At 39.7% G+C, this 20090-nt stretch overlaps 1 long non-coding RNA gene across 1 annotated transcript; it reads left to right on the forward strand.

Annotated features, from left to right (window-relative positions):
- Positions 1-150: 150 nt before the first annotated feature.
- On the forward strand, positions 151-19443 carry LOC122870354. The gene is made up of 3 exons (XR_006376560.1): positions 151-1599; positions 18129-18362; positions 18505-19443. It is a non-coding gene; the product is annotated as an uncharacterized LOC122870354 (long non-coding RNA).
- Positions 19444-20090: the final 647 nt, after the last annotated feature.

The raw sequence follows: 20090 nt of genomic DNA on the forward strand, positions 1-20090 counted from the left end.
ATGTTAACATGCTGTATTAGCATTAATCTGAAACCCCAGCTAGGCTCCTAATTTCAACTCTTTATCTATCTATCTATCTATCTATCTATCTATCTATCTATCTATCTATCTATCTATCTATCTATCTATCTATCTATCTATCTCCTTCCTTCCTTCGTCCATTTCATTTCTCCTTTTGTACTGCCTCTTCCTTCCTTTCCTTTATTAGCTATCATTTCCTGCCCTCTACCTTTCTCTGTGCACGTTCCTTTCCTTCCTCCTCTTTTGTGTCCATATCTCTTTTGTTCCTCACTTGTTCCTGTCTTTCTCGCTCGCTCTGCCTCTATCTTTCCTCTCGTCTTGTTTTCTTCTCTTCTCTCTCGCAGCTCCCCACACGGCAGCTAATTGGCTTCCGATGCATATTTAATGTGCAGCCACCCAAATCACAGTCTGCCTGCCACTGTGTGTGTGTGTGTGTGTGTGTGTGTGTGTGTGTGACAGTTATATTGAGTTAGTGTGTTGCGTGTCGTTGTGTGAGTGCATGTCTGAAAATGTGCAAAAATCATGTGTATGTGTGTGTTTGTGTGCTTGTGTTTGTTCTGCTGTTTCACGTAAATGCAGTGTGGGAATGTGTTTCTGTGCATCTGCGTGCATGTTTTCGTGTGTAATCTTGTGACAGGAAGTCAATTTGTACTAATCTTTTCTTGCTGCAATCCACACTCCCAGCGGATGCCTTAATGGCTAACAGAGAGAGTTGCGTAACAGCAAGTCAGACAGGAGAGTTTGTTGTCCGTTGAAAGTCTCTGTCAAACTGTTTGACGGTGGCACCATTTCATTAAATTCACTTGCAGCGTCCAGCAAACTGGGTCACTTGCGTATGTGTTTGTGTATTCTCATACTCATGGGTCCAAATGATCCATAAAAGGGTAGAAACATGAAGACGATCTCTGAAGTGAGGACATTTTGCTGCTCCTCACTTCTTTAAAGGAATGGTTCAACAATTTGGGAAATACACTAATTTGCTTTATCTCCAAAAGTGAGATGAAAAGATCAATATCGACTTTATGTTTGTCTGATCAAAGAATTCTCCACCGATTTAGCTTTGCACTCCTATAACACTGTCAGACTCACAATGGACAGTTTAAAGAAAAGGATCAAAATCGATGCAGCAGAACCAGAGACATCGGCGTTTTTATTCCACACATTCTTCTTCCTTGTCAAATCCTGGCACCTACATTACTCACAAAGCAACTCGACTGCCAGCAGTTCAGCCTGAGATTGGGGTGTGTATGCTAGTAGCAGCTAATGTCGCCTGGAGCCGCTAGCCTGCAGCGGAGACGAGGAGCCGGCTACAGAGGTCTGCTGAGCTGTGGATTTCCTGAAGCGACAGCAGGGAGAGCTGCTGCCAGAACCACCAAACTCATCAGACTTGGACTCACTGTTCCTGTGACCTCTTCCACATCAGAAAGGTCTTTCCCAGGCCTGCAGCGTCTGAAAACTTATCCGTGCTCCACGATGGGACGAGGAAGACTTAACGACCTTGTGGTTTTGAACTGTCACAAAAACCGATGAGTTCATCAGGTGCACTGCTGTGCCTTTGGAAATAGCCTGTAGCCAATAGTGAGCGGCTGTGAGTCAGTTCTTTTTCTTTCTTTTACAGCAGGCTACTCTGTAGGCCAGGCATGTCGTGGGTCAAAATGTGTTTTGCGAATGTATGTGCGTAAATAAGGCATTCATAGTTAAATTGTTGGTATCTGTTGCTCTTGGTTGTACTGGAAGATTACACACACGGCATAGTGTTATGTTGTGAATGTGGCTAAAGTGTATGTAAATACTGTGTGATGAATACCAAGTTATGGTATTCATTTGTGTAGGTATTGTTTGCTATCGGTTGTACTATTATACATGCAAGCGACGTAGTGTCACGTTGTGGCCAATGTGTATGTAAATACTGCCTGTTATAATTTGTAGCAGAGCAGTGCCGCATTTCGTTGCGGTTTGTGTCCACGTCCGACAGACGACAGTAGCCTACATCGCGGTCATTACTAAAGCAAGCGCAATAAAAGTGATGTTTTTGATCATCAACACCTTGGTGGTATTCACTTAATTTGGGCCGCCACGGGCAAAAACATAAATCGGCGCCTATGATTACAGTTACAATAAGTCTAGATGAGTATCAGGTCTGATAGGGGGACTGTATATGGGTCTTAATTATACAAGTCTACACTGTATGTGTGCATGTAAGTGTGAATACTTGGAAGGATCTGGAGCTCATTAATTAAGTGCGGATGTGTGAAGACTGCGTTATATAAGAAAACCTCGAAAACACAATAGCTTGTATGTCCAGTTCCTCAGATGAAATTAATTAAGCAGTGTGTGAACTGTGTGTGTGTTGGTGTGTGTCAGAGAGAATGAGCTACACTGAGGTTTCCATGAATGAAAGGAGATAGACTGATCTTGCATTTTTCACACATTACTGAATTGTGTGTGTGTTTCTGTTGCAATCATTATTCTTGCATTTGTTATTGTCTCTCTGTGTGTGAGAGAATATATATACGTTGATCTTTGTTATATTCACATTGTTCTTGCTAGCAGTTTCCAGTCTTTATGCTAAGCTATGCTAATTGGCTGCTGGCTATCACTTCATATTTACATAAACATGAGAGAGGTGTCAATCTTCTTCATCTAACTCTCAGCAAGAAAACAAATAAGCGTATTTCGCAAAATGTCAAGCCATTCCTTTGAATGTTTTGTTTGTTAATAGCCAACCCTGTCTATGTTTTTATCTTAGTATTATAAAAGCATTGTGTAGTACGCAGTGAAAATGACAACAGAAAACAAATGTGCTCTCTTAAAAGCTCTAACTCAATGATTTTACTCGAGATGCGACCATAATCCAAACATTTACATATTATGTGTCATATTATATATAGGTAACATTTGACGACACAAAACGAAGGTGACAGGCAGCAGAGGAAACGCTTCACTGTTGTCGTAATCACTTTGTCTCAAAATGACACTTCCGTGTGCATCATTACACAGAGCGGCCACCCACACACACTTATTCGCTACCTGAAGGCTTTTCAGAAATAGTTTTACTCTGTTTTTCTGCATGACTGACCTTATAATATTCCTGTGTCTGCTTGAGTGTGTGTATTTAAATATATATGTGTGTGTGTGTGTGTAAGCGTGTGTGTGATGAGATAAAGGATTTCTGAGATAACCCTGCTGATTGAGCAGGTTTGTCTTTTCCACACATGGCTCCACTTCGCACAAGACTGCTCTCTCACACACATACCGATTGTACTTCTATACTTGTGAGGACCCTCATTGACATAATACATTCCCCAGGCCCTAACAACACCCGCTACCTAAACCTAAAAGATGTTCTCGCTCTTCAATAAATGATCCCAATTTCTATAAATGTCCTCACGTTCCACATATGTCCTATTTTCCAAACATGTCCTCACTTTCCAGACATGTTCCTCACATTACAAATATCCTCATGTTCAAAAAAATATCCTCACTTTACAAAATGTTCTCACCTAAAAAAATTTTGTCACTTTCCAAATGTCTCCACTTACTAAAATGTCCTTACTTTCAATAAATGTCCTCAGTTTCCAGAAATGTCCTCACTTTACAAAAGTGCTCTCTTTCTAAAAATGTTGACACTCTCCAAAATGTCTTAAACTTTACAAAAAATGTCCTTGCTTGTTAAAAACTTCCTCACTTTCTTTTTTTTATTGGTGCAAAAACAAAACAGTAATGACTTTATAGTTACAACAATGATAGAAGAGAGATAAAATACCCAAGAACAGTAAAAAAACAAAAAAAAAAAAACAGCAGGTTGACGTACAGAACCTAAAGGTAGACTTAGGCGGTATTTTCCCATGTTTTTGTGTCCATGTGAATAATGGGGACAACAAGTTTTGAAATTGGCGCCGTACTGAGCGAGAGCTCTGCTGCCAGTAGCCACGAAACGGGCCGCAATGACAGGCTCAGGTTGTTATACGTGTCTGACAACATTGTGGAAAGGACCCTACAGACATAGAGCTTTTTGTGGCTCTCCTCAAAGCCACCAAGTAATTTTACCTACCTAGTGTAATAACCAAATCTGTCAGGGGAAATCTGTTACTCTCTTTCCAAAAAACATCCTCACCGTCTAAAAATGTCCTTGCTTACCACAAATGTCGTCACGTTCCAAAAAAGTCCTCACTTTCCAAAATTAAATGTATTAAATTATTTTCCAGAAATGTCACATGTCAGGTTTTATATTGATTTCTTATTTCTATTTTAAAGGATCGGTTCACACATCTAGCCGTTATTTGTCCAGGTTATACTTACTGTATTCAGCAAGATTTGAGAAATATCCTGAGTTATAAAGAACACCGGAGCTGAAAAAGAATGTGGCTTGGTATCTTCCAAGGAGAAAAATAAACAACAGAAACATCTTTCAAACTCTGAAAGGTTACATAAAGTCGCCAGGCATGGTCAAAGTTCAAAGACTAGTCCTGAATTATCTATGAGCGTTTTACATTAAACCTACTATACTGTAATGCACTGAGCTGGATTTGAGCTTGAGTGGTGCTGGGGCCAAAAGTTCAGTTCAAAACAAAAACACTCTCTTCTACATCGTTATGACACGATGGGGGGGTTACAGGCTGGGGAAGATTTAATGATTTCAGAAGGCATTGTGGGATTTGGACTCAGAATTCGCTGAGAGTATCAATTATGAATGGTCTGAAAGCTAGGGCTTGCAGATGGAACATCATCTTTTCTCTGAGGACTGTTCTGCTTCACAATTTACTGACTCAAAAACCGACACTACATTTAAAATGCAATGCTACTTCCATGTACTGTATGCTGTATTGACAGAAATTACAATCTAAAGTTGGGTGGATAGAGAGATCCCAAAAACTCAAACAAGGTAATAAAAAAAAGTCACTGAATATCTTTCAGGTCATTGTTATATTCTATTACTTGCCATCGTCTTGTTTATCAAGAACATCTTTAGCCAGAAAAACGTTCTTGAAACTGACATTCATTACAAAAGTCTTAAATCATGTCATTTTAGCCGTTTTCCACTCTAGGAACTTGATGGAACATAATGCAACAGGTTTCCATTGTTTCAGGTTCTGAGTTTTCGCTGTTCTCCACCAGTGTTGGGAATGGGTTCCTACAAAATTTGGGCAAGGCTGAGGGGGTGATACTAACAAGACAAGAAGGCCATCAAACACAACAATAGTAACCACCATTTTACTACTGCTTCTGTATGGAGCAGGACAACCAATACTTTAACAAGACTAAGATTTTACAGCCGTGCTAGCGGCTCTGTAAACAACGGTGAATGTTTGTACCTAATGTCATAGTAATCCATATAGTAGTTGAGATATTGTGGTCTGGACCGAAGTGGTGAACCGATGGATAGACCAACATTGCCATCCATAAAATGACACTGTGCAGGTAAATAAATGGATACATTTCTGATATGAGAAAGTGGGAATATGTCATTTTAAACATAGTGATAGATAACAGTTGGCAACAATGCATCCCAGAACACAAGATTACGACATGAAAAATGCATTTTTCACTTCTTGGGCCTCTAGATTTCTCAGCATCATGGCTCAGTTGTTCTGATGTTGTGTTTTTAAGTAGAACAGCTTCCCCAACGAGAACAGAGGTCCTGAGTTCAGCAGGAACAACACAGCCTGTCTCTTTACATTATCTCAGCATCGTGAGGTTTTACCAGGCCATGGCCTCAGCTCCGTCTGAAGCTTCTCTCTGCTTTCGTCAGCTTATATTCTGCCTTGTCAAGCCTCTGTCTGAGGACTGTGGCCTGTGGAAATGTGCCACTGTGTCTCTATGGACAAGTGCATGTGCTAAACCATTGCTAAGATGTGAATGCAAACCACTATCTAGTATTTAAAGCTGCATTGTGTGATTTTGCGCCACTAGGGGGCAGTGTGGGGGCAAACGTGTTAGCAAACAGTTGTCTATTTACACATCCTGATGAATTTAAGGGCAATTTTCACTCTCTCTTCGTCTCCACCACCTCCTGAGAAAAATCTGCCTCTTTAGCTGCTAAATGCTCCACTCTGTTAACCAGCTAGTCTCTAACTGTGTCTGTCTGCTGTTTGGTGCTTGGCGGGTAGTGTACGGGGGGTTAATAAGAGCTTTTTTGTTGAAAACTTTTTGCAGGTTATTAAGTTATTAACATTATTTGCATTCTTCACAAATGATCACTAAACCAGCTGATTTTTGCTTTTTTTGGTCTGGAAGCTGATTTATAAACACAAATTAAATAACATGTTTTCACCCAACTACGTAATATATAATATATATTTACTTAATAATATAATTTTGAATAATCAGCTTGTTACAAAATAATCATTTAAATAATGTCATTGAAAAATGGACTGTGCAGTGTAATAGTGTAACTAATGACATGATATCATATACTTCATTTAAAAAACGAATCTAATCAGCGCAATTTGTCTGACTTCTGTGGAAGAAAGTATTTTTCTTCCAGCCCTGTCAGTCCTTCACGCTGTACTGTATATTTCCGGTGTAGACAGGAACTTAAAAGATAAAACAACAGACTTGGAGCACTTCCTTGTTGCTGAAACACATAAGGTCAATAGGTGGGATCAAGAGTGCACATAACTATCGAGCTACCTAGCTACATCCGTTGAAAATAGTGATAGAAAAATCAGGTCGGCGGGATGGATGCTTCACTTGCTACTAATTGCTTAGGGCAAAACAAGCTACTGTTAGCAACTTTTGGTAGCCAATAGCTACATTTGCTGTTATCGTATCTAATGTGGATCTAAATAAGCAAACAAAAACAAGACTAAATAATATGAACATTATGAAAAGTGAAAAGAAATGGCAATTCATTTTGATTATCAGGCTAATGTTTTGCTGCTCTAGTATGTGTAAATGAAATGTCCAACCAATTAAAGCCATCACAAACAATCCGGTCCATCCTATCAAAGGCAATTACTATTTTCCTCCATAACTGATATCCCAACACTTAAGATTAGTCCCTCACTGTGTTATGTCACTCTCCAACATATTGTTTCAACATGAGATATATCACTTTAACAAAGTAATGATTCCATTTCATGGGACCTTAAAGAATACCCTGTGTGGGGTTTTCAAGGGCACCTCAGCAGGCCAGATGCTTGCCAGCACCCTGTTTTCGTCCGATAATAATCAGGTACGAACATGCTTTATCGTAATCTTTTTTCAAGTTTGGATCAGGAAAAAAGATGAAGAACAAAACAAAATAAAGAAACTTTTAATGATTTTTACAGTCTGTTGAAAGTTAGACCAGATAATATTGGGACAAGAAATCTGTCTCACCCACCTGAAGCAGCTCTAAGTACTCGCTAATCTGGGATCAAAACAACCCAACACACACATATGCACACACACACACACTGTTGCCTCTCCCAACATCTCAAAGTAATTTAGAGAAACAAACAGCGGTAGCTGCAGGGAAATAAAGGGAGGATGAAAGGAGAATGTTAATGATTTCACTGTGGGATGTCGGCATATCCTCTGCACCCCTGAACCAAACCTCTGATGGATAAAAAGAAATGAAACTCTACAGTAAAATGTAACCAGACACGACCTTCTTCTCACTATAGAATCCAATATAATAGATGATAAAGTCTAGAACACAAAGCAATTTCAGTGGCAGCGTGATTGTATTAGCCTGGTTCCAGAGCTCTGAATTTCCCACATATGCAATTTGTTCCGTGATTCAAACAGGTCTGGCGTTGTTCTGATCAACATCTGTTTATAGAAAAACAGTCATCAGGCGTCCTCTTCCTACATAGCTAGCTAGTTACCTAGCTACATTCTTAAAAATAGCAACAGAAAAAAAAATCCCAAAACTACAAGTATAGATTAGATGGACGCATCTATACGTGTTGATGTAGGTCGACTTGCAGAAATAGCAACTCTTAAATTGAGTTAAAGTTAACTGCTCTTACGAACCGCTACCACAGCCTCTCGGTTGTGGAAATAGATGGGGGGTGAATACGTAAGTCATTACTGATTGGTTAGAGAAAATCAAAACAAACTAGAATGGGCATTTTCTGGAGAAAATGTGTGTGATTGCTTCCAGCTGCTGCTTAAAGTTTCAGCAAGACATTCCATTGTTTCAAAAGTCAACTGCAGAGCCCCCTGGTGGCCAATCGCGCCCAAACTATACACTGTATAGTTTACATTTCCAACCTTGTCAAATTGGTGAAACCTGATTACAGTCGTGACTTTTGGAGAATTTGCAAATAGTAGTGTTCAATTGTGCAAAATTTTAAATAAACCTGTGCAATGACCATGGAGTAATTTAATTTTGCATTTGTAATATGTTTCACCTAATTGTTGGGTGTTCATATGTGCACAAGTCACCTAGGTTGGGTTGCAGTTGCATCTTACCCCCAAAGATGTCAGCCTGAATAATGTGAAACAAAACAAAAAATGTCGATCCTAGGAAATAGGACATTGGTGTATTCCGTCAAGTTCACTTGCACCAACCTATCAATGTGTAGGCTCACATAAAAAACAATGGGTGATGATGTTTTGAAAGGTGAAAGGTTTCATACTGTTCCTGCATGACCATTGGGGTATCTTGTGCAAAAAAAGGCAAAAGGAAGAAGTAAGTTAATAAGCAAAGACATACAAATGCAGGAACATAGACAGTTTGACCTGTCCTACTAACACTGTAATCTGCCTCGTCTGGCTGTTAAACTGTGTTTGAATAACGGATAACTCTCAGCAATAAGCTTCTGGAAACTGTTTGAACAGAACAGTAGGAGTCTTTGCATTTTCAGTGTTGGGCTTTCATGGTTTAGAGAACTCAGCATGGAGCCCAGCAGGGAGCCTAGCCTGGAGCCTGGTAACAAGACGCTGAAGTTTGGTGTTAATAACATCATCAGGGAGTGTTTCTGATGCTTTGCCTTTTCATATTTGATTGTTCTGTCCTGGATAATGGGTCAATTCACCCAACTTCCAAAAAACATATTTTCTCACTTACCTCCAGGATGACTATCCATGCAGATAGTTTGGGTTTATTTGTCCAGATTATAAAATATCTGTTTGAGATTTATGCCTCTACTAAAATACAATGGAGGAGAATGGAATTTAGTTTGTAGTTTGTTAGCTTCATATTTATTGTAGTCTCTCATAGTAGCATCAATCTTTTCATCTAACTCTACAAGAGAGCAAATGAGTGTATTTTCCAAAATGTTGAACTATTCTTTTGATGTTTGTTTCAGTGTGGAGGTCAAAGTCTGACTTAACAAATTCTGGTGAGAAAAATTTCACCCAATGCACTTCATAGACACATAAGAGTCATACCACTTTAACACAAAAATAAGTACAAGTTTAATTGCAAAGAAATAATTTTCTTACTAACTTGAACTCTAAACTATTGTTTACCTTAGCTGTTTAGAGGAGATTTGCTTCAGAGAAAAGTTTGTCTAACTCCAGAGAGCACAAAAATGAAGCACAACCAGAATCAGAGATATTTTCATGAAAACTTTAAGACTGTGTTTAATCAGCCTCACTGTGCTGAACAGGATGGAGAGATGATGATGATGTAACTGTAAACAGTCTGTTTATTTGAGCTGATAAGAAAATCCAAAATCAAAACATTCTTATCTTCCTCTGCCCTACAGAAGGCCATTCATGCCTTTATCGCTTTTGATTTAGATTCCTGCGGGTCCCAGACCAAATCCCTTCTCATGCCTCCAGTTCACGGTGGAATGGCCACCAGAGGAAACAAAGCCAGAGTTAGTCTTAGTTAGCAGGGAATGTATGTATTGGCTGCTTACTGCCTTAGTATGTTTGGCACATACTGAATTTTTCATCACATTTAGTAATTGTTTTTGAGGGTTTATGTATAGTATTTCCTGTTTTATTTTGAAATGCTGTTTTCCCCTTTTCCCAACTGGTAATTTTACTTCCTGTCTTTGTTTGCTTTTCCCGCCCATTTTGATTGTTTGCTCCGCCCTGATTAGTTTCACCTGTGTTTTTTTTTGGATCACTGCCTGAAATCTGTGTAAGACTTTTGTATTTCTTGAATAAATTACTGAACTCCACCTGCTCTGCCTTGGTGTCTGCATTTTGGGTCCAATCCCTTATTTCTCCTGTTATCCTGCTTGACACCATTGTAACAGTACGATCTGACCAAACATTATGGACCCAGCAGACTTTTCCGAGGAAGAGTACTAGGTGATCTGGGACTTGATGTGTTTTAAGGACAAATGAGGACTGGGCCGCTGCAGCCATCCCCTGTCTCAGCTGGGCCACAACTTCCTGAACTGAAGCAATCTTCTGAACCTCCTGGGCTTGCAGCTTCCTGGTTGTCGGCCTCTGGAGTTGCTCCCGATGTCTGGTCATCCTCCAGACCTGCTCTGCCCTTTGGTCCTATGTAGAAATATAGTCACTAAAAACACCAGTTATATTTAACCTTGACGTCTTAACAAGCTAAAATTTTCAGTCAAATTTAGCTTGTTATTAACGTACATGGTTTTTTGACCTGCAAATTGCAAAATCAGTGTTTACCAGGTATTATGGTATGAAAACAGTGTTTGCTTTCAGCCACTATATTGTTTGTGTGTGTGTGTTTTTTTTTTTTTTGTCAAATAAGCCTTAACTGAATGTGGCTGCTTCAGCACTGGTGCTTTGTATTTCAACTCTTTGGCGTATATCTGTGCATGCTGTGATCTGTGACGTAATGTTGGAGCTGCCAATCAATTAACTCAAAAAAAGATGGCAATTGAACAAATCCCACAATGTTACATTCAGACTACCTATTGATGACAGCAAATGAAACTAGAGAAGCCTTCATTGTAGAAAACGCATGTCATTGCTGATTTTGAAAGATCATTGACCTCAATGTTTTATTTGAAGCGAATGGTCTTAATGCATTACATAACTCCTAATAACTCTATAAACTATACATGTTATTACAAAGATATTATGTATGGATGATTAGGGTGCAATACTTAATGTTTTGGAGTTAGTATTGTTTACAATGTCTGAAATGGTATGGAATTAATTCAAGTCATAATAATTCATAATTCTGCACTTTTTTATATGAATTGCCTCAGTAACATGAGAACTGGAAGATGAGATGTAAACCAAAAAATTCCTACTTCCCAGAAACGTATTTTTTTAAGGAATGTCATATCTACATATATCATGTTGTAAACATTAAGCATGTTCGAATTAGAGGAGCAAAAATAATATGGCGTGCAACAGAAAATTAATAAAGGAGGTATATGAGTGTGTTTTTGTCACTGCTGTAATCTTCAGGGTCTCAATTAGCAGAAGAGTGATGCTCCTCTGAGCTGCAGCCCCTCTGTGAGATTTACAAAAACATTTTGGACGGTGCAGCTTTAAGGCGACACACAGATTCAGTTAACCAGGGCGACACCTCTTCATCTTAAAAATCTTCCTAAAGGCCGTTTCCTGCTTGTTAAGAAGTCTGTGATCCGCGGAGGCCAACAGGCCGACTGTGAGGTTTCTAATTGGCACAGGGAATGTGTGTGTCCGGTCGTCGTCTTCATCTGGCCTTTGAAGGTCTGAGGATTGTTTCTACCTCTGGGAGGTAATTAGTTCTACCACGAGACAAGAAGGTCAGCATTTATATCATGAGAAATTAACCAGCGACACTGATAATGATGTGTGTGTGTGGGTGTGTGTGAGATAACTGTGGTGTAGAATTGAGCTTCCTGCTGTGACATAAGGTCACTTTATTAAGGATTAACAGCCATTGCTGCTGTGACACTTAAACTATGTGTTTTATACATCACAATAAAATTCATTAGTGATGTAATCCTTGAGTTTTAATTTATTAGTAGTATTATAGAGTTGCAATGTAAGGTGACTCACAGTTGAAGCACTTCTATGGCTTGGATCGACAAACTCTCCAGGCTGAATCATCAGTACAAAAGATGAACAACTGCATTAGAAATTGTCTGGAACTTTGATTAAGTTGAAGCTACAAGCCTGTGTACAGGAACACTTCAAGGGAGTTAACTATGACTCCCAAGGAGCATTTCAAAACATCCAAGAAACATCCAATAAGTTAGTTTTGGATGGATTCAGGAACTGGTGCTGTCTTCTGTTCACAAATTCAACGCAGAGGCATTATGAATTTGCTACTGCTCTCATTCACACTTCTGAGTGGCTTCTTCAATGGCTGCCTGTACAGGAATACTCCAAGGGAGTTAAACTACGACTTCCAAGGTGCATATTTAGAGCTGTCCTCCATGTCAAAATGACGGACAAAATATCATTAAAAAAAAAAACGAAGTTGAAATAATTAAAACTGGTGGCCAAATCTATATGATCGTAGCATTATGCAGGAGAGTCCCATGTTTCTTTGTTAAGCAACAGTGAGGAAAAATTTAAAATTGGAAAACAGACTGGTTTGTGTTTCTGCTCATCCAGGATATCGCTTGTCAGTCAAACAGTGTGGGTGGGACTGTGATGTGATGTCTTCTTCCTTTTGAATTTTCTGCAGAGACAGCTTGAGTTTCTGTAGGTGGCACTCTTTTCTTCATCTATTTATCCACTGCAGCTATCAATGCTAATGCTAATTCCAGGAGACTTTTTTTGCCCTGAGTTGAGCCTCTATGCCAGACCCTCCTTTCAAATCCTTACTCCTACATAAAAAATGGTTTACCCTAAATCCAAACAGCGTCTGTACTCTCTGTGTGGTCACCACAGGGGGGCTGATGTGAAGGGTTTTTAGCTCTTGACCACAGCAAAGGGTTGGAACGTAAATCGACTGGTAAATGAGGGCTTCTTGTTCAACTCCCTCTTGACCACAATAGTCTGGTACAACACTTGGATTGCTGCAGTAAATGCACCTGTTGATCTAATGCCCCATCTTACCTCTCAAGAACAAGACCCAGAGATATCTGAACTCCTCTACTTGGTGCAGCACTTGTTCCCAAATGAAGGGGCAAGTCCAATGCTTTCAGGTAGAGTACCAGAGTACCATGGCCACTGACTCTCATTCCCCTTTCACTTCACAGCCAATTGTAAACCGCTACAGTGCATGCTGGAGGTCACAGATCTGATGAAGCCAGCAGAACAATATCAGCAGCAAAAACCAGAGATGCAATCCTGAGGCCACCAAACTGGACATTCTCCATTCCTTGGTGGCGTTGAGATTCTTTCAATAAAAATCCCAAAGAGAATTGGCAACAAAGGACAGCTTTGTCCAACATCTGAGGATATGCTTGACTTACTTGCAAACACAAGTCTTTCTCTAGTTATACAAGCACTGGATGGCTTGGCCAACAGCCCTGGTACCCATATTCCCACAGCGACCCCACAAGATACCCCAATGGTCATAAGCCCTCTTTTTTTGACTACCTCAGTTGTCTCTGCCAGAAAGAAAGGCAAGGTTTCCCCCAAGTCTTCCTCCTCCATAGAGGGCATGTCAGTCGAGTTCATGAGTTCCTCAAAGTGCTTCTCCCACTGTCTGACTGTGTCTCCACTTGAAGTTAGCCCTTAAAGTTAAACTAACATTGCTTGGAAGAGTTTCCCCTCCGGGATCAATAAAGTATTTCTGATTATTTCTGATGTCAGACAGCAGTACAGGTTTTGTATTTTGAAGAGAAGGTCGATGAAAGTTGTTTTTCGAAGAAACAAAAGTCAGAATGAAAACACGAGAAAAGTTTGAAAGTATTAATTTCAGGGGTGGAAACATCCGCGTTGGAGTCGGAACAATGAGTCACAGCAGAGATTCTGACAGAGATAAATGTCAGACAGAAAAAAACAGAAATGACGACAGGGAAAGGAAAAGATGATTAGTGTTTACAGGTGGGTGATAAAGAGATTTTAAGAAAAAAAGGAGAGAGTGTGGGGGGGGGGGTGGAGAAGGAGAACACGAGTGAGAGATGAAGACAGAGAGCCAAAGTGTGGGTGTGTGTTGTTGCCTTTGATAGGTGGTAGTTAAAGTTTCATCATGTGTCTTTGTGATAGTTGGTAATTTGAAGTCTTTGAGTGAAAAATGTGTGTCTTTGGTGTGTACATCACCACAGGCTAATATTGTAACTTGCTCCTCCAAATTCATGATTCCTACGCATGTTTGTACCTTTATACCTTTGAAGACACTCTGTGGCATAACACATTCCTAAGCCCTGAACTTTAACCTAATTCTAACCATAACCCTATAACCAAGTCTGACCCAGCAGTAAAATCTGTGCATCATTACTTAAAAAAAACCTAGTAGAAAAAGCAAGTTTCTACTTTTGTCTGAAAATAAATAGCCTCAAACAAACAATAAAAATAATTTTCCAGTCTTAATAATAATGACATACAGTATGTGAACAGCTGCACTGAGTCATGAGCAACAAAGACACATACAAAGTGAACCAGCCATATAGATGATTAGCAAGTGTAAAATAGATTAATTCATTTGTTTACGTTGATTATCATAAAGTGCTGCTGGCATTGCCTCTGTGGGTCTCTGGGTTTATTTTAACTTTAAACTGCAGATTGCTCGCTATGAATAATACGTGTGAACTTTTCAACTCATATGCAGAGGGAGGAAACAAAGACAGAGAGACAGCAGAGGGTGAGAAAGAGAAGAATGAGTTAAAAATGAAAGATTTAGGGTGAGAGGAGGACAAAAAAGGAATATAATGAAAAATGAGTGATGGAAGAGTTTGGGGCCATTGCAGTGGGAACTGAGGGAAAAGGGGAAGAGAGAGAGGGATTGATGTCAGCCATTCTCTTCCTTTCTGATGTCCTGTCATACTCCCATTAGCTATCTGTACATGATAACTAGAGCTTAATATAGTCAAACTGCCATCCATGTTTGCATCTATAAATTATCCGTCCCTTTATTTTATCTATCCATCCATTCGATAATTTATCTGTCTTTGTACATTTTCCATCCAGATATCATTCATCTTTTTTCTTTCTTTTCATCCATCCATCATCCATACTACTATGATGCCTCTATCTATCCTTTCAACCATTCATTCATGTCCAATCTGTCTTTTCCTTTATCCAGTCTTCAATCTTTCCTTTTATCCTTCTTTCTACTCATCCATTCATTCTTCCACTCTATTCATCTTTCACCCTACTTCCACCCTTTCTTCCATTCTGTCCATCTTTTAAATTTCCCCAATCCTTTTCACCACCCTTCCATCTGTCAATCCATCCATCCGTCCGCCCATCCATCAATTTAACAATGTGTTTATAAATCCATTCTTCCTTCTATTCATCCATCTGTCTATCAGGTCATCAATCCAGTCATCTATCATTCATCCATTTGTCCATATCCATCTTTCTATCCATCTGTCCATCTGTCCAACCATCTTTACATCTGTCCATCAATCCATTTATGCATCCATCTTTCTAAAATTCATCCATCCAAGCATCTATACATCTATCATCCATCCTTCTATCCATCCATCATCCATCTTTCTATCATCCATCTATCCTTCTGTCCATCCACCAATCCATCCATTCACCCATCCAACAATCTGTTTACCAATCCATTCATTCATCTTTCCATCCATCCATCTGTTCAACCACTGATACATGTATCATCTGTCCTTCTAGCCATCCATCCATCTTTCTATCATCCATCTGTCCAAACATCTGTTCATCCATCTTCCATCCATCTATCCCTGTGTCCATCCACCAGTCTGTTTACCAATCCATTATTTGTTCACCCATCCATCCATTTGCCCCACCATCTATGCATCCATCTATCCTTCCGTCCAATTACCTGTCCAACCTCTATGCCTCCCTCGACCTTCCATCCACGCATCGATTGACCACACATCCATCAATTTATAATGCATTTATCCATCCATCCTGCATGCCTATTTTCATCCCTTGTCATTTTAAAACAAGTCAACCAACTCACACAGCTAATGTTTATTAGCTATCCAGAATGAATAAAATCTGCTAGTCAACAAAATCGACAGTTGCCAGTGTGAAATGAGAAGCTGCTATGGTCTACTTCTATGAATGAGTCGAGGACCTATTGTTTCGCTAACTAGACAATAAGTTACCACTGTTTAATCAAGAGCAGTTTAAGCTATACTCCAGCAGAGCAGGTTAAGACCGCATCGTGTGACACATATGAGATTCTTCCATTTTGGACTCATTTTGGAAGGCCTAACATCTTTACTTCCTCATTCGTCATATCTCTCCTCCCCTTTTCTTGTTGGAATATTGTTTACACTTTTTGTTGTGTGAAACATTTTTTTAGCCTTTTTTTATTTTCCAAGGAAAGGTAAACTAAACATTTCTTCTGTTATCTGACAGTTTCTGTTGTTATGGTTTGACTCATTTCTTCACTGCTCTGGCTTGAAATGAGAAATGAGCGATGTTGGATTGGATTGGTTATTTGACTTTCTCGGGACAAACCATGAATCTTAGCTGCATAACATGTTGTCGTTTTACTTCAGACACACACACACAGTCCTCACTGTCTACACGTTGTTACGGCTGTGACAGTTTGTCTGCATTCCCTCAGTGTTTCCACATGTTATTCCCCTGCCCTGTGTCTCCCGCCTCTCCCGTCTGTGGATCACAACTCATCTGCCTGCTCCTCGTTTGCTCCTGCATGCCTCTCTGCCACGCCGTCGTCTCCTCCTTTACCTCACCTACCTGCTTACCTGCTCTGGATCTTCATCCCAGTCTCGCCAAGCTCCACCACCATACCTTCACGTCGTCGCTGCTAGCCCTGGATCCCTACACCTGGTCTCAATCCACTTCCCCTTTCTTCAATAAATCTCTTTATATTCCTACCCCTTGTCTGAGTCCTTCACTTGAGACCATTTAGTAAAACGTAACACACTTACTAATTTGTTAATCTGTGCATTTCATCTGCCAGCCGATAAAACAACTGAAATGCTAAAACATTTCCTGGTAAATTCTCCTGAGTTAACACACTTTTTTTTTTTTTTCTGTTTGACTGATTTAATCTCATTTTACATCAAAACTGTTGTTTCTGCTTTCACTCGCTCCATATCTCCTCTGCTTTCACCCAACACCATTACTGACACAAGCTCAATAATCATGTGCAGCAGTCAGATGAGAACACAGGCATTTATGAATCTCTCTGGAATGCTCTCTGATGTTGACAAGCCATCAAGTTCAGGAAATTGATTTGCAGATTGAAAATCCATTTAGGTTTCGAAACGCCCATAGCCGGCTGAAACAACCTTTCAAAGTCCAGAGAGCAGAGGTCGTCACAACTTTTTATTTAGTGCGCGATCAATGAAAAACACACACACAGATGTGTTGTTGCTCTGGTGGTGTGTGTTTGACATGTACTGACACTGAAGCTCATGCCCCAGTCATCAACCAACGCCATCCATCTGCTGCCCAGAATACATTTCACTTCAACACCTGGACACATATATGTCAACATTTATACAACTATTATAGTCCTGGATATGACAAGGAATCCTTTAAGGTTTTGTTAGCTGCTTCGTGCTTTGTTTTAATCCATCCAACAAACATTAAATTCTAATCAGTCAGTGTCAGTTCTGTTTTCACTCGGCTGGTTTTTAGTTTGTGGTTGCATGAAAAGGAGCCGAAAATGCCTGTGAGACTGACTGACTTCCAAGCACCCACAGAAACTGTGTGGAGAACTGACAAAAGAGAGGCTCAGTCAGGCAGAAGCAAAGATTTTCTGAACCTTGACTCCAAAATAAATCAATTTACTGTTGACGTTGTGTGACGAGATGGTTGAAAAAGATCTGATTGTTTCTGAACAAAATGAACCAATTTGCCCTGGCCGAAACCTGTACTTTATATTGTTCGCAGTGTCAGTTAACTCTGTTTACTTGTGATTTCTCCTCTAAAACAGCTCACTTGCCCTAGTTCAACTCAGTTTACTTGACTCAGACTTGTTCAAGAAAATTTGTCATTTACAATCGACTGGCAAACAAACAGAGAAGCAAGCTTGACCTTGGAAAAAGAATCTCAGCAAGCTTGTGTTGAGAATTTTGTTATCAAAGAGCGAGACTATTCCCATTAGAAAAGATGACAGCACTGGTTGTTTGATTCAACGTGTAAAATTACCTGTTTGGTTTTCCTGACACATGGCCTCTATTAAAATGATCATATTTTTATATTTGTGTTACTAGGCACCCAGGCATAATGTCTTGTCAAAGTGTAGGAGTTGGCTCCAGCACCATTTCCATGACTGCAGAAATGCAGCTGTATTCAACACCAGTCAAGGGGAACGGGAGCTGTGTCAAAAGGTTCAAGACCAGCAAAAAGACCACAAAGACTTGAACTATTAGAGGAGGAGGAGGAAGGCATATCTTTTGAGATTCCTGAGCCTCATGACTCCACATACAACCCGGGAGACAACTTTCGTAAGTGTGTTTACAATATTTGTTTTGATTTAGATTACACACAAGGCCTCACATTATTGACAGTAAGTTAAACTTAATATGTTGCAGATAAAGAAGAAGAAAAATAAATTTAAGTTACTATCCATTTATTTCCTAAAAACAGACCCACTCCAAGCTCTGCCTACGATGAGACCAAATAGTTTATGAGAGCTGCCTCCTGGAGCTTTTTGAGGCCTGCCCTGCGTGCCGACGAGTGTGTGACATCAGCCCAAGAAGACGCAGAACTTTCTTGGCAATTGACTAACTCTGCCCACATTGTCAGTACTTCAGACAAAGGAAGAGCCAGCCTGTTTTTGGAAGCACCCCTGCAGGGAACCTTCAGCTGTCCGCTACCATTTATTTCACTGGTGCATCTTTCCTCAAGCTGGAAAACGTATTTCAAATTGTGTGTGTACATATACATATATATGGTTGGTCTTCAGCTCAAAACATGTAAGGTTGGATAACATTTTCCTCAGCAGTGACCATCGCCATTTGCATTTACTGGTGAGTTTACCAAGCTAGGCTACACTCCGTTACCTGTGGTTGTCCTGGCCGTGTGTCACTCAGAAAACAGTCAGCCAATCAGAAGAGAGGCTCATTAATATTAATGAGACACAAAACGCCCTGTTCTTGCTAGAGCTCCAGAGAGAAGAGTTAGAGAGGAGCTGTAAAAAAATAAAATAAAATAAGGGGATGTTTTTTGTACTTAAAAACCACAAATATATCTTCTTTTGGATATAAAAACTTCAAATGAAACACTGGAAAAGACTGTCATGGTTTTGGGTTTTAGTTCAGTTATTTCCTGCTTTATGTTGAAAGAGTCTTTCCTCATGTGTCTTGGGTTACTTTACTTCCTGCATTCATGTGTGTGCGGCAGTTTTAATTGTGTGCCCCTCCCTGATTAGTTTCACCTGTGTCTAGTTGTCCCTCCCTCGCCAGTGTATTTGGTCCATGTGTGTTCCCTCTTTCAGTTCTCAGGTCGTCTACATTAATTGGGATTATTCTTATATTATTCGTGTTTTTTTTATCCTGGACTTCTCAGTCGCTCTTAGTAGTTTTGTGTTCCTCCTCAGTAAGTAATAAAAGTCATCTTTTGTTTCTTTTACCAGTCCCTGTGTGTCTTGTCTGCTTTGGGTCCACCTGAACGGAACTGTGACATTAAATGGTAATTCTAAAAAAAAAGCTTCATAATTAATATTACAACTTAAATACAGAATACAATCAAAACACTCAGGGAAAGTTTGTTCTGTTTACACCAAACATTCAGTTGATGTTGATGAAAAACTCGTGTGTGGGTGTGTGTGTGTGTGTGTGAGTGAAAAGTAATTTAAAAAAGGAGCAGCAGTCGGAGGAATGATTCATCTTTCACTCTGAGTCACCTGGAGACACACATACTTAGGGATAATTGTGTCTTCACTTCACACATGCCAAACGGAGAAAATAGTGTTTCGCTTCAACAACTTTTCTTTTTGATGAGAACGTGTGGAAACAAGTAATGAGCAGATAAAATAGGGAGTATTCAGGACACAGCAGCTCAGTCTAAAGGGGAGAAAAGGATTGTGGGAGGTGTGTGAAAATGTATTGCTGAGGTGTGAAGATTCACAGAGTGCATTTCAAGAGTCAGTTAAAATAAAAGTTAGATTTTCTTTTATCGAAGTCACTGAAACGAAAAATAAAAATATTCTCACTTTGTTGATTGTGAAGAAA

The sequence above is a fragment of the Siniperca chuatsi genome, linkage group LG22 (assembly GCF_020085105.1).
Source record: "Siniperca chuatsi isolate FFG_IHB_CAS linkage group LG22, ASM2008510v1, whole genome shotgun sequence".
Classification (NCBI taxonomy): Eukaryota; Metazoa; Chordata; class Actinopteri; order Centrarchiformes; family Sinipercidae; genus Siniperca; species Siniperca chuatsi.